The 17,829-nt window shown below is 41.5% G+C and overlaps 1 protein-coding gene across 4 annotated transcripts in view; it reads left to right on the forward strand.

Moving 5' to 3' along the window:
* B3GNTL1 (UDP-GlcNAc:betaGal beta-1,3-N-acetylglucosaminyltransferase like 1) overlaps nt 1–17,829 on the forward strand; it is a 329,218-nt gene that overhangs the window by 21,805 nt on the left and 289,584 nt on the right. The window lies entirely within an intron of this gene.

Consider the following 17,829-nt stretch of genomic DNA (forward strand, 5'->3'; position numbering starts at 1 on the left):
ATTAAGGTTTGTTCCAATTTCCCACCTAAATAGATTTTTTTAAAGGGAGTTTGGTACCTGAGGAAGGTTGTGGAAAGTGACTTTTCAGAATGTGCATGTCAAATATCACACATATATTCCAGAAGTGACAGTTTGAGCAGTCGGAGTTACAGATCTTATCTGAATCCTTGGGTGTTTGGAGATCTCACTTCATTCACATAGCACAAAGTTATTCATTTCAGTAGCTTGTACCCAAGTACAGTGCAAAAGTGTGTTTACCAGGTCTCAGTATTAGTTTCCTTACAGTTTCATTAGGAAGCGAATATTTAAAAAGTAAGTCTGAGGAGATAAGTTCAGTGTTCTAGATTTTGTTCACTTGCTAAACAACATTGTTTTTTAATCAGGTTATAGGTGTTTCATGTAAATTGTACTCATGAAGTGACTGATTAAGGCCTTCATCCTGCACGATTGCAGTCAATAGGAGTTTTCCAGTTGACTTTAGTGGGCTGTATGAATGTGGGCAGGTTCAATGCAAACTGCCCTATGCATAACCAAATCTTTTCCATCTTAACTCATGTGAGTAGTTCCATGAATTTGAGTCCTACTGACTTTTGGGGTTCAATGGCACTACTTGCATGAGTGAAGCAACCAAGATGTGACCCTAAGTCAGTTATTTGCAAACCCCTAGGTATTCCAGCCTTAGACAATTCCTCCATAATGTGTAGCGTGGTTAAATGCTGGGGATTTAGGATGAAAGCACCGCACCAATTTTTCTTGTGAGCTTAGCCAGCAAAAGCCCATGTCTCCAAAAGTAAAAAGTCTGTTGCACCATGTAGTGCAATGTCACGTCTGTGCAAAATACATAAATATGTGATTCATTGAAGTAAATATCAGAGAAGATTATTCTGCCTCTTCCAGTTCAGACAAATATAGTTATAAATCAGGCCATTACTTATATTTTTTATTTTCCATTGAAAAGGAGAGAAATCGTGTGTGTGTGTAGTGTGTAAATCTCTTTTAAATGTTTGAATTATTATTTACATGAGTGCATGTATATGTCGTGTACCTTTACACTGCTGTATAATTTCCCTTCACTGGTTAGCTCTAGAGGGTAAAGTAATCTGTAGCAATCATTCACAAATATTAAGGCTGAATAATATTTTTTTCCCCCAGATGTTCTAATGGATGGTTCAGATTTGGTGAAAGATTAATTTTGAAATGAATGTGTGCTGTATACATTTAGGACCATTTGAAGTGGTTCCAAACAAAACTTTTATGGTCCAAGCTTGAAAAATAATTACGTAGAGAATATTGGTTCTCTGTTTAATTTCTACATATTTGCACTAACAATTAAATGTTTCAAAAGTGAAATCATTCTGAGCTAGCAAAACTCATGTTCCTGTATCCTAGAAGTTGTACATCAAATGTGTTATTAAAGATAATGTTCTGCTATTTTTCTTTGTGGCTGCTATTGTTGGCTAAAAACCATTAATATAGAGGGGATAAAATAATTGCAGAAACGGCTACAAAACTAGGAATTGATCAGTATTCTGTCTGACAGTAGTTACTAGATACTATGCGGTAATAACCGAAACACAGATGTTTCCAGCTGTGTGACTAAGCTGTCTGTGTCTGCTTCCATATGCCCCCACACTTCTTAGGTTCAGTTCACCAGCCAAGTATCAAATTATTTAGAAAAGAATGTTGATATCAGGCATGTGGAATGAGCTGCATTATTGCCAAGAAATTGATTTTCAGATTTGCATTCATAGTTGCAGGTTCTGGGTTAATACACAGCAGGTTACATAATTCATTATGCATTTGGTGTATGTGAGGAGAGACTGTATTGTTTTTTAGGACTTCTTGCTTCTGTATCTTTGAGGAAGTATTGACTCCAGAGAGAACTGTTCACTTGCTATCTCAGCTGGAGTCAAGCTGCTTATATCTCGAAACACCAGTAGCTTTGTGATGATAGCGAATTGGGAAGAAACATGACAAAAGAGGATACAAGGCTCAAAATTTTCAGAATTTGATCAGCCCGTTCTTGTGTTTAGTGCTGGTTATTTGACTAAAAGCTAATATGTTTTTATTTTCCTCTATAACCATTGTTCTTCTTCGAGTGCTCGCTCATGTCAATTCCAAGTAGGTGTGTGTCCACTGTGTGCAGTTTCTGGAAGGTTTTTCCTTTAATGATATCTGTTGGGTTAGTCCAGGCATTCCCTGGAGTCGTGCCATCATGGCGCTGCATATATAGCCCTGCCGACCTGCTGCCTCTTCAGTTCCTTCTTACTGCCAGTGACGGTTAGCCGAAATGTCGTTTCTCTCTTGCTTCTGCAAGGGTTTCCCTAGTGGTTTACTTGTAGTTACCTGTAAATAGTTAAAATAGTTAGTTTCTTATTTAGTCTTAGTATACTTGTTAGATTAATTACAGCCCTGTTCATTGGGGGCAACCCTTCTTCCCCGGAACTGGGGTATGTCTTGGGGTTTAAACAGTACGAGGCTTGTAATAAGCCTATACCAAGGAGCTACCCTCACACTTCTTGTCTGAAGTGTCTGGGGGAATCCCATCAAAAAGAGTGCTGTAAGATCTGCAGGGGATTTTGCCCCAGAAGGAGAGGGACCAAAGATTAAAATTTCTCCTGATGGAGGCAGCCCTTTGCTCTCACTTGGAGCTGAGTTTGGCCAAACCAACACCCAGCATATCAACATCAGTGCGGCGTGCGGAGACCTCGGCACCGAGAAGGGACTCTAGCCCCAGAGTACAGCGACTCTCGGTACTGATAGGGTTGTCCGATACAGAGGAGCTCCACCCATGGCTCAGTCTGGCACTGCTCCCAGTCTCCAGTACCCTGTAAGAAATGGAAGAAGTTGGAGAGGGGGCGCTCATCCACGCCAAGAACAGGGCGAAATGCCCCGAGTGCATTGTGACCCGTGCAGGGCCACTCAGGCACTGCACTAACCAGCATGGTGCTGTTGACTGCAGCCCCAGCAAGGGGTCAGTTGAGTCAGGTGACGATGGACTCCCCTCTCTGCCTTCATGGCACCGGCTTCACCCTCCAGATGTGAGTCTGAATCGGGCCCCATGAGTGTTGGCACTGCAACCTTCCCCCCCCCCCGGCACTGTTTCATGGCAACCCAGCTATGGTGCCACGCTGGTCTCCTTCGCTATGGCACCACTCCTCAGCACGCCCGAGGTTAATTGGGCTATGGCTCAGCGATGGTTGCTTGATTGCTGGCACTGCTCCCTAGCACAGACTGGCACTGCTCCTCCCTGATAGCTGTGCAGTGAGTCCTACCAATCAGACTCGGAGCCGGAATCTTACATGTCCAGATGGAACTGACACGTATGGGAGTGGGGGCATGCAAGAATTGACATGGGTCAGCAATTCTGAACTGTGCCCTGGCCTGCGCAGTGGCAGTTACCGGTGCAGTGGCCTTTTTGGACCCCATGGACATTCCATCAAGCCCCAGGGTCTCGTTCCAGGAGGTCTCAGTTGGTGATCTCTGAGAGCAAAGCACATCCTCCGCCTCCCTCGGTGTAGGACCAGCCACACGGCACCAAACTGGCCACCATACCAGAGGAGCCGGCACTGCGAGACCCACTTGGTACAGAAGGTCAGGAGCAAGCACTTGTTCCCGTACTGACCTCATCACCAGATGAAGCTGTAGCAGGGATCTCTCTGACCCTGCACTCGAGGAGAGTAGTGTCCACCAATGGCTTTTGAGGAGAGTGGCCCAGAACCTGGTGCTCAAGGCCAAAGAAGTCACTGAGTCCTCAGACACTATGGTGGACACCCTGATTACTGGGCTTGTCCCGTATTGCTCTGCCACTAATTCAAATGATTCAGGACACCATCAAATCCCACAGACATACCCCTGCCTCACTGCCCCCGATGGCAAAGAGGACTGAGAGGAAATATTTTGTCCCCTCTAAAGGTTTGTATTAGAGCTGTCAAGCGATTAAATAAAATTAATTGTGAATCACGCGATTAATCGCACTGTTAAACAATAATAGAAGACCATTTATTTAAATATTTTGGATGTTTTCTACATTTTCAAATATATTGATTTCAATTACAGCACAGTAAGAAGTGTACAGTGCTCACTTCATATTTTTATTACAAATATTAGCACTGTAAAAAACAAAAGAAATAGTATATTTCAATTCACCGAATACAAGTACTATAGTGCAATCTCTTTATCATGAAAGCTGAACTTACAAATGTAGAATTATGTACAAAAAAATAACTGCACTCAAAAATAAAACAATGCAAAGCGTTGTTTGTCTGAGTGATTAGCTGAACAAGAAGTAGGACTGAGTGGTCTTGTAGGCTCTAAAGTTTTACATTTTGTTTTTGAGTGCAGTTATATAACACAAAAAAATCTACATTTGTAAGTTATGCTTTCACAATAAAGAGATTGCACTATATTGTATGAGGTGAAAAATGGTATTTATTTTGTTTTTACAGTGCAAATATTTGTAATAAAAAAATTATAAAGGGAGCACTATAAACTTTGTATTCTGTGTTGCAATAGAAATCAATATACTTGAAAACGTAGAAAAACATCCACAAATATTTAATAAATTTCATTTGGTATTCTATTGTTTAACAATGCGATTGATCGCAATTAATTTTTTTGAGTTAGAAATGTGAGTTAATTGCGATTAATCGACAGCCATAGTTTGAATCTTTATTTGCATCTGCCCCAAGGCTCTTTAGTGGTGGTAGCAGCAGCGAATGAATGCAAGCGTCAAGGGCAACAAGGGCCCTCACCCAAAGCCTGGGACGCTAAGAAGTTGGACCTCTCTGGGAGGAACGTCTACTCTACTGGGGTCTCCAGTTTCGGATTTCAAGTCTCAGCAGATATAGCTTCAATTCCTGGAGAGCTATGTCAAAGTTTATGGAGCTACTGCCATCAGAATCTAGGACAGAATTCTCCATCTTGGTGGAGGAGGGCAAGCTAGTGGCACGGGCCACACACTACAGGCAGCCCTGGATGTTGCCATTTCGGCTGCTTTTAGACCATGTCTTCGGCCATGGCTATGAGAAGGAGCTCTTGTCTGCAGGCCTCAGGACTCCCAAATGAGGTCCAGCAGACCACTCAGGATCTCCCATTTGAAAGCTTCTCACTCTTTTTTCTGAAAAGACAGACTCACAGCTACATCACCTTAAGGACTCAGAGGTCACACTCAAGTCCCTTGGCATGCATACCCTGGCACTGCAACGAAGGCATTTTAAGTTGCAGCCCCTGTCTTGATTTTTACCAGCCTCAGGACAAGTAGGAGTACTCTAGGAGGCCTAGCTGAAATCATAGGAGGAAGTCTCCTCCCATTATCTACTCAGGGCTCTGGCCAGGCAAAACAGCCATCCGGACAGATACAAGCCTTTTGAGGGTGCGCTCAAGGGCTGTGCACCAGTTCAAGTACCAGATTCAATTACGCCATGTTTTTCATGCTGACTATCTCATTTCTCTTCTGCCTGGGCCCAGATTATATCAGACCACTGGGTGCTCCACATGGTACAACTGGGATATTCCCTCCAACTCAGCTCTCCCCTTCCCCGGTCCCTCTTCAGGGACCCCTCTCATGAACAACATCTAATGCAAGAGGTGCAGATGCTCCGAGGAGTGGAGGAGGTTCTTCAGGAGCTATGGGGAAAGGGATTATACTCCTGTTATTTCCTAATCCCGAAAGTCAAAGGGGTTGGGGCGGTCAGCGAGCGGAGAACAGGGTGTTGAATGGGTCCCGGGGGGCCCACCAGGAATGAGAGGAAGGGTTGGATGGAGCGACGGGGGGCAGTCAGGGGCAGGGGTTCTGGAGGCAGTCAGGGGACAGGGAGAAGGGGTGGTTGGATGGGGCAGGAGTCCCGGGGTGGGGGGCGGATAGGGGGTGGGGGGGGCCTGCCCACAACCTCCTCCCCTAACTGGCTCTCCATACAATTTCCGAAACCCAATGTGGCCCTCAGGCCAAAAAGTTTGTCCGCCCCGGTTTAGAATGTAAGAGGTTAACCATATAATTTAAAACAATAAAAAAAGCAAACATTTAGTTCAACTATTTAAAATACTTTCTAATAATCTCATAGGTTTATAGATGTTTTTCAGAGCCTATATGAAGTTCAGTTTATTTTTAAGAACATATGATGAGGAGGATTTAGTTGATTTCCCCATATGCTAATTAGGCAAATTCAAACCTTATCCTAAATACTAAAATAAATGTAGGAGGCAAAACATAAAATACATTAATTAAACAAATGAAAGTAGTGGAATTTGTAAGTGACTATTTTAGCATTAACCTTTGGTTTCATTCTTAATTTAGCACTTAAAATGGAATTGTTCCTTCTTCATTAAGATTGACCTTGTATTACAAAACAGAATATATTTTACATGTTGAATTGCTATGTTCAGTCAAAAAAGTGGAGAAAAATTAAATTTTCAGGCAAATTCTTCAGCGGGTTAGCACTCTGTAGTTTAGTGCAGTTCAGACAGATTATGTATTGATGTGGCTAATAAATGCTTGTCATTATGAATTTGTCCAGACTGATTTAAGAAACAAATACTTAAACAGAGACAACTTTAAATAATGTCCTGAAGTTCAGACTTTTTCTTCTGAAGTTTTTCTTTTTTCTACCAAACAGTGAAATCAAAACATAATTCACTCAGTCAGCAATGTTTGTTTTGTTTTTAAGTGCAGTGTCTTTTTCTGTAAGGAAAACAGTTATCTGCTATAACTGGCTTTGGATATTTAGCAGCATCTGCAAGTGTTCTAAGCGTAAGAACTTGTGGAACTTGACTGAAGCAAGCCAACCTTCCTCGGAAGGGATATAGCTAATATGAGCGTGAGCAGGCAGAGTGCCTGTCTGTCTGAAAGGTGATGGAGATCATGGGCCCCCCAAAGGCAGAAACACATCTGGGCTAGTTTAGAAATCCCTGTTGGCTTTTCATGTGGAATAAAGACCTTTTCATTCTCCCATCTTTCAGCAAATTGCTTCTCTGCTTAAAATGGACTATGGAGAACAGGAAGCATGTTTGTAATCAACAAAATTCATATAAATTTTGGGTTATTTTGAGCACCTATTAAAGGATTCTATTTTTGGTTTGATGCCTTGCTTATTGCTACTTAAATAGTTATTTGATAGCATTTCTATTTTATATACCTATATATATTTACATTTACAATAAACCACATATTATCTGACATCTTTTCATTGAATTTGTCAGTTTGTTATATGTGATTCTTTTAAATAACTTTCAGATATTTATGTGAGACGTTTATTAACTTGTAGCAACCATTTTGTGAATATGTAATAGATCGAAGTATACACTATTGACATAATTGAAAGTTCAATGTCCCTCAGGGCTGGAAACTATCCTTTTTCTATTGTTTCCATTTTATTTGTTAAGAAACAATGTATAAATACTTCCCTTTTAGTGGGGAAAATTAATTTGTGAACTTTTTTCTAAAGTGTATGAAAAGCACTATTAGAATATTATGACTAATAGCTTACATTAGTAATATACATTTCATCCCAAAAGATTCCATGGTGCTTGCAAATTGGAGTTATTTAACTGAAATTCAGATCCATTCATGTAAAACGGGGCAGTTTGGTTAACGGCATGTAAGAGTTTTTAGGACAGGAAGTGAGGAATTGCACATCTGGTTGAAAGTGCAGGGAAAATTTAAATGGGTAGAATCTTAATACAAACTTTGACTATGACACTAGTTCCATTTTAGAAAAAAGAGGCTTGAGATGCTTAATGCCCACCAGTGATATTGTTGGATTTGATCACATTGGGCATCACATATCGCTTTGCTGAAGTAAAATATGACTGCAGTACAGGCAAGTCGCATCTTAGGTGCATTTAACATGCGCAAATTCAGCTTTGCACGGTCTGCAAAAACGGGGAAAAAAAGAAAAATAATAATATAAAAACTGCATCTGTAGTGCGGGCGATTCCGCCCGCCATTCAACTGAATGAGTGTTTCACTATACGCGGTTTTTGCTTTACGCGCTAACCGCGGAACAGACCCCCCGCGTAAAATGAGACTTGCCTGTATTTGCTGTGAGATTTTTCTCATAGTTAATCTACTCCTTGTGAGCCCTTACTGTTTTGAATCCATAACATGTTCTAAGGACTAATTTAATGTTTACTGTGATCTATGTATCAGTTTATGATCCAGTCCATAGCAATGAGAAGAATTTTACAGTGCTCCTAGAGCAGTATGGAGAGTCACAATCTCTCTTCCAGACTCCCCACCACTCTTTGACATGCTGGCATTACAACACTGCCAGGCGCGATGGGGAGGTAGGGTTAAAACCCCACTCCGTGCATTGCTTGCCTCCTTCTGCCCATCTTCACAAGGGAGGCCTGTGCAACTGTGCATATTCTGCTTCCTGTTGCACTCAGGAGGTGATGGTACAATGCATTGGTACAAGGAAGTAAAAGGGGTGCTTTATACCCTCTCTACTTCCTTGAACTCCTGCATGGGAGGGGCCATAATCTGGGCCAGTATCAGCAGAGAGCAGGTGAGCGGAATGCAGCGACTTGAATATGGAATGTAAACACATACATTTGGAAAGTGCAATGAAACTGTTGTCCTGGAGAGGATGAAGGTGCTTCTGTCCATTGTTAAATTAGTTTGATGTGCACAAGTCGGTTTAAAATCTTCTGGCATAATCATATAACCTAGGTTAAAACTGTTTGTTGAAAAACTGTTTTCAATGGCAACTCCAGAGGGGTAGCCTTGAAACTAGTTATCCTGTCAACAATTAGAACTGAATCACTTAGAGTATTGCATATAATTCAGGGTACCCCAGAACTGAAAAATGTCAGCAAATTGGAGGGAATTCAGAGAAATATGCTACTGAAGGGGCTACAGCAGGGGTGGGCAAACTTTTTGGCCTGAGGGTCACATCTGGGTGGGGAAATTCCATTCAGGGCTGGGGCAGGGGGTTGCGATGTGGGAGGGAGTGCGGGATGTGGGAGGGGGTACGGTGTGCAGGAAGGGGCTCAGGGGAGGAGGTTGGGGTGCAGGGAGGGGTGCGGAGTGTGGGAGGGGGGTTGGGCCTCAGGGCAGGGGGTTGGGGTACAGCAGGAGTGCGAGGTGCAGCAGAGGGCTCAGGGCAGAGTTGGGGTGCAGGGTGCAGGAGGGGTTTGGGGTGCGAGCTTTGGCCCAGCGCCACTTACCTTGAGTGGCTCTGGAGTGGCAGCGGCATGCAGTGGGGTTAAGGCAGGCTCCCTGCCTGCCCTGGTCCCGCACTGCTCCTGGAAGCGGCTGGCACCACGTCCCTGTGGCCCCTGGGGACGAGGGGGCAGAGGGTTCTGTGTGCTGCCCTCACCTGCCCCAAAGCTCCCATTGGCCATGGTTCCCCATTCCCAGCCAATGGGAGCTGCGGGGGGCGGTGCCTGCAGGCGAAGGCAGTGTGCGGAGCCCTCTGCCCCTCCCCCTCCCCCAGGGGCCACAGGGATGTGGCATCTGCTGCTTCTGGGAGCAGCGCAGGGCCAGGGCAGGAAGGGAGCCTGCCTTAACCCCACTGTGCTACGGGAGTGGCAATCCCGTGGGCTGGATCCAGCCCGTGGGCTGTAGTTTGCCCACCCCTGGGCTACAGGATTGACTTAGAAAATAAATAATGGACCATCAATGACGGATGCAGTAATGTCATTGGAAGGACATGAAAACCAGTATTTGAAGTTCGGAAACAGTCATGAGGAACAGGAATTGTTTGGAGTGATCTAGGGATATAACTAGGAGTAATGGGATGAAACTGGGCAAAGGAAATGTTAAATTGGCTGTAAAGAAAATATTTCTGAAAATGAGGTCTCAGACTGTGCAGTAATCTCTTAAGGAGTGGTCGAAGCCCCATCACTTAAGTCATTTAAATCTAAACTGGACAAACTGAAATGTACTGTAGAGAACAATCTTGCAGTGGTTGATGGATTTACAAGATGCACTGAGGAGTCTTTCCCATCTCTGCTTTCTGATCCTTTGAATGCAAATTTGGACATGATCACAAGCTCTTGGCTGCTTTAGTTGTACTTCTGAGAATCGCATAGATATCATGGTCTAGTGACTACGTAGACTAGAGAAACTAAAATATATTAAATTTTCAATTGAACTTGGTGTATGGATTAAATCAGAAAAAAACTGGTTTACTTTTTTCTGAAAAATTAGTTTGGATGCACTTTTTTTGTTTTTAATTGAAACCTGTTTAGTAATACGGATTGAATAATGTGGTCTAGTTTTTAACATAAAACATTATTTCTAAATTACACTTAAAATTATGTTTCTCAATGTCATTTATAAAATGCCCCCTGTAATGTGAAGTTAGGGTAAAAAATTAAGGCCTCTCTATTTAGTGATGTGATTTAAATTGTTATTTTTAAACAAAATGCACCTAACATAAGTGAAATATTTTCTTTAAAATATGTTTGTCCAGTCACTGCCTTTTTATTCCAAGTTTTAAGCCAAAAATAAAATAAAATCTAGTGTCTGTAGTTATAGAAACCAATCTTAAACAGCACATCTGTTATATTCATTATCTTAATTACTATATTTTTATAGGATTGTTCCATAACAATTCTGTAAATGTACAATAACTATTTTTGCATAAAGAAAATCTTTAGTATTAGGTAACTAGAATTTCCAAAGTTGCTGAAAATTCTCAGAACTTCAGTTTAGTTTCACTATTATAGTGTGTGGTACACAATGATTTCTGTTGTTTGACTGGATAGTGGAGAAAATTGAATGTATATGAACTGTGGAATAGTAAGAGAAATTTAATGTATTTAGTACTTAGTACTTTAGGTATTATTTGGACAGTAACTCATTTAAAAAAAAAAAAAAAAGAGATTGGCACTGACCAACCAAAGCACAAGGCTACCAAAATGATCCAAAGGCGTTCTTGTACTATTTTATTTTGTACTTCTCACTGCATGTTTTACGAACAAAAGATTGTACACAGTAAATGTCTAAGTGTTGAAGATGAGCAGCTGGGTTAGTTTCCTTCTCTATCTGGCCAAATACAGTCTGAAGAGGTGAATTTACAGAGAGTTCTGATGGTTCTGGTTTGGGGTTTGGTTTGTGGTTACAAATAGATGTACGTCATGTTGTTCTTTTGCTTTTTCCTGTCTGCTCTATTCTTTTGAACAGGCAAGATAATGACACGTAAAAGCCTCTTGGTCTAATTGTTTTGTGGTGTAATGCTACATTTCTGTACCTATCTCCTGTTCACAAGAACAGGGCAGGAGGGGAGAATTGAATTAAAGTGCATCATACAGCCTCATATCTGTGATAGCAAAAAACAAAACAAAACAAAAAACCCTCTTCCACTAGAGTTGTTATTGCAAGGGTCACTTAGGAGAAAAGTTTGTGTTTTAACCCTCATTTTGGAAGAATTTTTCAGCATCAGGACGGAAGTTTGAAAAAAGTGGCAGGAGTATTTTAAAATTGGGTTACAGTTTGAACCTGTCTCCCTGGGTACTGTCCCCTTTTAAACAAGCTAACATAGGCACTTTAATTAAGAATGTTGCTGACCTCTGTGAAGGCATAAGACAAAATCTGCAACCTGGTTCCTCTAACAGTGGGAAAAGGGGCACCTGAATGACATAGCTATCAGGTGAGGAACCAGTCATTTCTTGTTCTGCCACTTGTTAAACCATGCTAATACCATATATTCGTGTTGGGTTTGAAGTGATTAGTTGGGACGGACCCATTCTTCTTATGCCAACCATGTGTTTATTTTTCAAATATAAAAACTGGAAGGAATATATCAGGTCAGGTAGAGTTATGGATTTTCATTTTATTTGTCTCTTGGGTAATACTCTTGTTGGTACAGACACAAATGCTAAGACAGTAACTACATTTATATGGTTGAGATTTAGCTCATAGCATGTAACATTTGGGTACTATGGATGGGGTTTTCAAAAGCAGTCAGTGTTGGCCTAACTCTGCTCCTTTTGAAGTCAATAGGAATTTTATTATTGACTTCAGTTGGAGCAGAGAGAGGCCACCACTGAACGATTTTGAAAAACCAGCTCTATATCTGTAATTGTGCATTGTTGTAATGTTAATGAATAATTATTGCTACCACGAAGAGTCATGGAGAATACAGTAAGGATATAGACATGATGTACACCCACTTCATACAACTGTTGAGTTAGAAGTGTATGCAGGGGAATGCTATACTTGGGTTGACTGGTCCAATTCTAGCATGGGAATGGGCATGGTGGGGACACAGTGAGTGTATTTCACTGACAGAATGGCATGTGTGGCTTGACTGGAGACTGTTTCATGGCATAATTGGTAATTGGCACTTTAGTGGAAAATAGAGGACATGAGGGAATCAAGTGAGGCATTAGCCCAACAGAAACTAAGCTGGCTCTTTATATAAGCGGTGTGTGTCTGTGAGTATTGTCCTGTCAACAGTGCTAATAAAGTTGCAGCTTGTTACCTTTCCACTTATTGCACTGTATTTTTTCCTCATCTCTGGCATGAAATTGACATTAATTCAGTGCCGTTAGCAATTTAGACTGATGTGTCCCAGCAGTAATAGTATTAGTTTCAAATGTAAGAGTAGCTGAATTATTTATTGGTCCCTCCCTGCTGAATATAATCAGATTATTCATATAAAGGCACTTGGCAGTTTAACTAATTTCAGACCTGCATTTAGAATCCAAGATGTTTTTGGTATTGAAACCAAATCTCACTATGTAGACTTTAGCTGTCAAGTTATTAGTCTGATTATAAAAAGTTAAATCTAGTCATAGTTGATATATGTGCACAAGGCCATGCAATGTTTATCTGAATGGTTTTGTCCTTTGGTTTAATCGTGTTTATTTTATTTAGGTAGCCCATTTTTTCTTTTCTTTTTAATTTGAACGTAAATCAATCAATTTCTGTTAATTGTGCAGGATCCATATATAAGGAGTCACAAGCACTGAAATTGTTTAGAACAAGAGTATATGTTGAAGAGCTGAGAGAGAGAAAGACAGCACTAAAATTCCTTGCTTTTTAGTGGGTTTGTCTCTTAGCACTCTTGTTTTTCTTTTGTGTTTAACAAGTACTTAGTTAATAAGCCCTATATAATTCCAATAAGCAGTAGATTTAAAGATTAATATTTTAAAAATATCTTCTGAAGCCTCTGTAAAGTAAAATTTTGTATTAAGACCCATCTCTCTTCTTGGCATAAAGAATTAAGGTGATCGTTCTTTAGCAGATGAAATGAACAATCTAACTGAAGAGTGAACCCTGTTCTGTCATCCGTATAGTTTGCCTTGTGATTTAACAAACTTTGTTTCATGCTTGAGCCTACATTTGTTAATGTGCCTGTTTCCGCTCTCCTCCTCCCCAATTTATACCTTTTTAGTCAGGACAGTGGAGTAAAATTTTACTGGCACGCTTGCACAATAGTGTACCTGGATTCACTGGGACCACACTATATTAATACATGTGGACTAGGTGATATATAGAGCTGTCATACTTTCAAAGTATTTATGATCTATGGAGTTTCTAGTCTTCCCTATTTTTACTCCTGGAGGAATTCCTCACCACTGCGCTTGTGCAGAATGTATGCCCCCTGCAGATTTCTTTGCTTCCCTGCAGAAAAATGACTTTCTGATGGGGAAGCAAAGGGAAACCACAAGAGCAGTCATGCGACTCTCTCCCGTAGTTTTGGGTGTCAAGGGCACAGAGGTAAATCACTGTGGGGCATGGGGTGGGACTGGGGAAGACCCGGTTGGTGGCTACTATCCTGCGCCAGGATCAGCTGCTAGTCCTGGCTGGGCTGAGAAGGACAGGACTTCCTCTTCCCCTGGACAGCATCCTGGACCGTGTCCGACCCACCCTCAGATTTCTCCCCTGGCTGTAGGAAGCTCTGCAAACTGCCCTTCCCCTCTGCCCCACCCCCACCCCTGTGCTTCCTGCAACCATGGCTCCTCAGTTGCAGGGGGAGGGATCACTGTATGGGGCGTTGCTCCCCCATGCACCCAATCCCCATGCATCCAGACCCCCTCGCACCCAGACCCTCCTGCCGAGCCTCACTGCCCCTGCTACCAGAACCCCCCTGAGTCCCACTCCCTCTGCACCTGGACCACTCCAATGAGCCATACACACCCGGATCCCCACCCTACTGAGCCCCAACCAACTGTACCTGGATCCCCACCCCACTGAGCCCCACTCCCTCAGCATATGGACCCCCCACTGAACTCCCCATACCCAGACCTCCCTGCCGAGCTCTATCCTCCCACAAGCAGACCCCTCCCCTCTGAGCCCCAACCACCATCACTTGGACCGCCCTGCAGAGTCCCGTTACTGTTGCACCTAGAACCCCCTAACAAGCACCTGTGCATCCAGATCCCCCCTGCACCTGGGTCCCCTACTGAGCTGCCTGCACCCAGATTGCCTGACACAGAACCCACACCTGGATTCCCCCCACACTTAAGCCCCTCCACACTTGGATTGTGCCTTGATGAGCCTGCCTATGCACACCTGGTGCATCTGGCACAGAGGGCCAGGGCCCTTAGGTGTTTCTGGGGCAGCCCTGGTCCTTGCACTGTGTCAGGGTTGGGTGCAGCCTCACCGCTGAGTCCGTGTCCCAGGGGGAAGCTGCACAGTGATCTCCCTGTGTTCCCCAGTGCCATGCTGTAGCCTCCACATTTATTTGACAAATAAAATTTGCAGAATTTGACAGAATTTTAAAATATTGTGCACAGAATTTTTAATTTTTTGAAGCAGAATGCCTTCAGAAGTATATTTTGTACCACTTGGATTGTACTTAGAAGATTAAGAGTTTTCCCCCCAATGTCTTTTCAAATCAGCCATGTTGCCTACATGTGGTTGTAAAATATTGCCTAATGACTAAGTACAAAGAAATACAAAAAAATTTGTTAGACTCTAAGGTGCCACAAGTACTCCTGTTCTTTTTAAAGAAATACTTGTGACTTATGTATCTTATATTTTTTGGAAACCTGTGTGCATGTGATAAGAAACAGCTTCTGTTATTATTTCATTAGTTTATCTTTAACCTTGAAGTGCATTAATTAGTTGGATCCACTTCCAGGAACTTTTCAATTCTTGTTTTCATTTTTGATAAAGTACGGCATCACCCTTGTACCAAGGTTATTCAACTCCTTGGGTGTTAGTTAGATCACTCCTATTGGCATTGGTCTGACTTAAACTTTTAATGAGAAAGGAAGAAAGGTTGGTTGAATATTTGTTACTTGTTCTTAATAGAGATCTCTGAAAAATGACATTGCTGTATAGAAATGCAAGAGGATGGCAATTAGAGTTGGCCAAAACTTGAGATTACAAATTTGTTTGCATGACATTTCAATTGTGTAGGTCTGAAACAGCCCCAAATTAAACTTTTTAAAATTTCCCACGAACTGGAAACCCCCTGCCCAAATTGAGCTTAGGAAACAAAGACTGACACATGGTGTATGGGAAATAAAATATGCCACCTCAGACAGGCAGCTGTGGACTGAAACTGACATTTTTGTCAGTTTCACTGCTGAAGCCTGCCTGCAATTTGGGGAGGCTTGCTTTCAGGAGATACTTCTGGTTTGACAAACCAACATTTCTGACAAAACTCAACTTAATCAGAAAATTTCCAACAAGCTCTAATGGCAAGTTCTAGGACACAGAATAGGGATTCAGGGCTCCTCTGTTGATTCATACTTAGCTCAATTGCTAGAACTTCACATAGACAAGTGAAGTAAATACTGCTCATTCAGGGTGATAGGTGAGTGATCTCTTAGCTCCAGCCAACATATGAGAAAAGTTGGAATGTTTCTATGAAGTGAAGGGAACAAGGGGCTGGAACAGAGGAAACTCTACAGAATAGCTTATCTTGGAGAGAAAGCTCAGGCTAAAGTTTGATTTTATTAATATTTTAAAAACATTAGTACCATGCCCCAGGAAGAGGGTAAGTTTGGACTATGTAAGAGGTACTCTGTTCAGAGCAGGAAGGGAATTACCCCAGTTTTACAAGACTGCCTATCTTGTTTAAGAAAACACTGTCTCTTTATGCTAGAGTGGAAAGAAGAATGAATTCAAAATCTAAATGTATGGAGTATATTTTAAGTACAGTCTAATTGCTGATGCATTCTGTTTTAAAAGTCCTGCTAGTTAGTAATATTTTTGTAAAATAATGTTAGAGTATATGGAATGTTTGATGTTTTACAGACTCTGGGTTTCTTTTTAGTTTTCTTCAGTCTTTTTACAAACATGATTTTTTGTGATCATGAAAGATACTGCATGACAAGCTTGAAGATTGAAGTCTTTTACTTACCAACAAAACAAGTAAAGAACAAACAGGCAGCAAAGAACACTTCCTCATGCTGCCGGCATTTCTTAATTCTGACTTGCAGTGAGAGCCTCTCAGGATGAGAGGTTAGCTCATTCTCCTATTCATTCCTCTGCCTCTCTGCTGATATTCCTAATGAGGTTTCCAGTTGTAGTGGTGGTGGGTATTTTTAGGGGTGTAAGATGTGTAGGGTATCTACAGGAATTGTACTGAAGTGAAAAGACAATTTTCAGACAGTAACTTTTGGTCACTACTGACCTGGGATTCAGACTACTGACCTAGAAGTAAATAGCTTCATATCACATTATTACCACATTCCTGAATTTTGTTTTTTGTTGGGTTTTGTGTCTTTCTGAGTACTGGGAGCTTACAGACTCTGTGAAACCTCTTCACAGTTTTTTGGATTTCTCCTTCAGAATTAGATTGCTCTAGTGTTCCAGTAGAATATCCTTTGTTTGATTACACTGTGAGCAGTTTGTATTTCCATCACTGATATGTGGGTTGCATTGTACCTGTAATTATTATTCATACACACACGTTTCCTGTGATACTCCCCCCATAAGTCGATGGGAGAATAGACTCTCATACTTCTAATACTAAGAAAACAAAAGCCCTGTTCTTTGTATTTATTTGGTAACAATTCTTAGCTCACTGAGTTACTGACTTGCATGCTGAAAATACTGTAGAATTAGATTTTTTTTTTTGTAATGGGTTTTCTGGTTTTTTTTATATGAAGACTGACAGGTGCATGCTTTATATATACAAAATTTTAAAAAACCCAAGCTCCTATGTGTCATGGGACTACACTATCAACAAGGGGTTCTGTTGTTATCTTCAATTCTTGAAACCAAAGGTCAAGAGGCTTGTGTACTCACCAGACCCTCCAGGTGGAATTGTAGCTCTATGATTGCTATTTTTTTAGTAACACTCGATGATTTAGCCTTCTTTTCCCCCTTATTGCATCTGCCATGGAGTGACATCAACAGCTAGGGCACCTCAACTGGTTGAGCAGGAAGGCAGCCTTTTACTTTTATTCATAGATTCTTGTAAACCATGGGCATTTAATATTGCTGTTTTCTGCATGGGTTCTAGACTGTTTGATTCTACTCTCCATATATCTAGGGGTCTACTGTAGCTATCTATTGTACAAATATTCCTAGTATACGTGCTTACTAAGCTGATCATGGGAGTTGAAAGGAATTTTTTCAAAAAGCTTGTTTCACAAGAAAGCTGAGTTGGGTTTGCTAATAAACTTCATAAAGGTTTGAAAAGTTTGATAATATTGATTTGAAAAATTAAACAAATAAAACCACCAATTGCAAAATAGTTGCTATGGCTAAAGGCAGTCACAAAAATATTAAAGGCCAAATTCTAGACTTCTTTTCTTCTACAAAAGCAGTGCTGATTTGCACCTGCATTTTGGCCAGCCTTAGAGAACCCACGCCACCCTTTCACATCTGTCTGTGCAGAATACTCATGTCAGGAGCACAAATAATTTGACTTAAGTAAAGAGCAATAGTGTGCTAGAATCCTATGCAAAGTGTCTGTG

The sequence above is a fragment of the Mauremys mutica genome, chromosome 12, assembly GCF_020497125.1.
Source record: "Mauremys mutica isolate MM-2020 ecotype Southern chromosome 12, ASM2049712v1, whole genome shotgun sequence".
In the NCBI taxonomy this organism is placed as follows: Eukaryota; Metazoa; Chordata; order Testudines; family Geoemydidae; genus Mauremys; species Mauremys mutica.